At 39.9% G+C, this 2,500-nt stretch overlaps 3 non-coding genes across 3 annotated transcripts; all 3 read right to left on the bottom strand.

The window, feature by feature from the left end:
- Positions 1-1,427: 1,427 nt before the first annotated feature.
- trnak-uuu (transfer RNA lysine (anticodon UUU)) lies at positions 1,428-1,500 on the bottom strand. The gene has a single exon. It is a non-coding gene; the product is annotated as a tRNA-Lys (tRNA).
- A 168-nt stretch (positions 1,501-1,668) lies between these two features.
- On the bottom strand, positions 1,669-1,750 carry trnas-uga (transfer RNA serine (anticodon UGA)). Its single transcript has one exon. It is a non-coding gene; the product is annotated as a tRNA-Ser (tRNA).
- Positions 1,751-1,881: 131 nt separating this feature from the next.
- trnah-gug (transfer RNA histidin (anticodon GUG)) lies at positions 1,882-1,953 on the bottom strand. Its single transcript has one exon. It is a non-coding gene; the product is annotated as a tRNA-His (tRNA).
- Between the last annotated feature and the right edge of the window lie 547 nt (positions 1,954-2,500).

The following is a 2,500-nucleotide window of genomic DNA, read 5'->3' as shown; positions in this document are numbered from 1 at the left end:
CGCTGATCTTCATTTACAAACACGTCATTAAAATGAACCTCTAACTCTGTGAATACTCAACGAAGAGACATGAGAGAGATATCTATAGAAAGCTTGACATTTCTACTTTTAAACTAAACAAGTGCTGCCGAAAACAAATATTCTGTGATAAAGTAATCCATATGAAAACAAGGCGATGTCCTTTTTTCACGTCTCCCTTCATTATATCTAATGTGACCACGCCCCCGCGCTGAACGCTCTATTCAGATTCAAACTGAAGCGCGGCTTGAATACGCCCACACAGAAGAAAAAGCAGCCAGACTGTTGTTCAAGTGCTTTTATTTTACTGTTTGCTTCGCGATGAGAGGAATAACACATAATTCACCCCAAAAAGATGTGACGTGGTTGAGGATTTGAGAAATGGATTTCCTCAGAAAAAAAAGAATGAAGCACTTTATTCAGCAGAGATCATAAACATGAGTAAGTCTCTTTATATTTATTTATATACTTTTACTAGTTTTCACATAACGTCTAAACATTTTACTAGTTAGACTTTTTCCAAACTATAATTCTTGACTAAATGTATAATTAAGTTAAATATTATGAAGTTTCAATAACAATATACAAAACTATACCACTCAAAAGCTTGATGTAAATAATATAAATGTAACAAATACATGTAACTGTAACAAATGTAACAAAAAATGGTGTTCTTTTAATTTACCACCCTAAAAAACATGAAAAATATTCTCAGCTATTTTCAACATTAATAATAATGATAACAATAAAAGTTTTTATTTTTTAGTTTTTACAAATTCAGATTGTTAAAAGGATTTCTTAAGGATTGTGTGACTGGAGTAATAATGCAAAAATAAAATTAGTTTGAAAGTCAGCTTTGATTGTTCCTAATAAACTGTTTAACTGCTCCCCCATATTAAATTATGTTGTGGGATAATTAAATATATTCTAAATAAACTCCAAACTTAAAATTATATACATTTATTTTGTTCTCACGTTCTTTCTTGTAACACCTCCCTCTCAGTGACAACAGCTGACTGAGCGGCTCTTTATGCAGCTCATTATGCAGGGCTTTGTCTTCTCAGGTGTAAATCATGATAGTTGACGCCTACTCGCATATGACTTTTACCAACAAAAAGTGTCTTAGACAATTTAAATCAATGTATTGTTTTCTGTAAGTGAGTAAACAAGATGATTTTCACATAATTTACAAAGAAAAATTCTAGGCTACAAGCTCCGGTTCTCAAAAATCCCAGGCACCATTGTTCTTTATGTATTTTTTGGCCTTGTTCATTTAACATTGTTCGTTTGTCACTAACCACAAGGGAGATCCCCTGATCACCGGGAGCAGGAAAAAACACCGTTCCACTACAGAGTCAGCAGAAGAGATGGACCGTAGTGATAGCAAGGTGAGGCCAAAGAAAGACCTTTGCCCGAACAGGGACTTGAACCCTGGACCCTCAGATTAAAAGTCTGATGCTCTACCGACTGAGCTATCCAGGCTCTTGTCGAGTACTGGCATCTCACCTTTTATATAACAGCAGTTTTACAACAAGCTGCCCAGAAGAGACGCAGGTGTCAGGGGATGAAAGCTAGAAGCAGTTAGGACAAAGGACCACAGAAGGCACAATTACCATCACAGAAAGCTAAAGCAACACTGCAAAGCCCTCCCGTAGTCGGCAGGGTTCGAACCTGCGCGGGGAGACCCCAATGGATTTCAAGTCCATCGCCTTAACCTCTCGGCCACGACTACGTCTAGCAGTAGGCTGCCTGCCCCCTTGGCTGGTGGCTCCCTGCACAGGCCAAGCGTCAAAAACAAAATAGAGAAGAAAGATGAGGTGGTAAAAAAATGTAAACCTTCCCGTACACTCAACGCCAGAGTGTTGCCGTGACCCGGATTCGAACCGGGGTTGCTGCGGCCACAACGCAGAGTACTAACCACTATACGATCACAGCGTGCCACTGGCTCACCCAAGTTAACCCCTGGAGCCCGAATACCAGAAGCACCAGCGGCGTGTTGGTCCATCGAAGAGGGACAGGACATTTCGCAAATCAGTGGGAGGACCTTGAAAAATTCATGGACTCTTTTCCTCGTGGCCTTCAGCAAACAGCGTAGTCGGCAGGATTCGAACCTGCGCGGGGAGACCCCAATGGATTTCTAGTCTATCGCCTTAACCACTCGGCCATGACTACAAGAAAAGACCAGCTTCTGCTCAGTTTGTGTGCAACACTGCTGCCTGACCTACTTGCAAACAACCCAGCTCAGTCAGCAAGCTGACTGTAACCCAATAAAGGGTTTCCTTTTTTGGATACAGAAAATAATAACAACAAAACTTTGTGCACTTATAAAATAAAGATAACAAACAAGATGTGCTGTCTGCAGCCTTTGTCTGCGCTGATCTTCATTTACAAACACGTCATTAAAATGAACCTCTAACTCTGTGAATACTCAACGAAGAGACATGAGAGAGATATCTATAGAAAGCTTGACATTTCTACTATT

This window comes from Carassius gibelio, chromosome A20 (genome assembly GCF_023724105.1).
Source record: "Carassius gibelio isolate Cgi1373 ecotype wild population from Czech Republic chromosome A20, carGib1.2-hapl.c, whole genome shotgun sequence".
Lineage (NCBI taxonomy): Eukaryota > Metazoa > Chordata > Actinopteri > Cypriniformes > Cyprinidae > Carassius > Carassius gibelio.
Note: the sequence above shows the minus strand (reverse complement) of the source record. Positions and strands in the feature narration are given on the sequence as shown.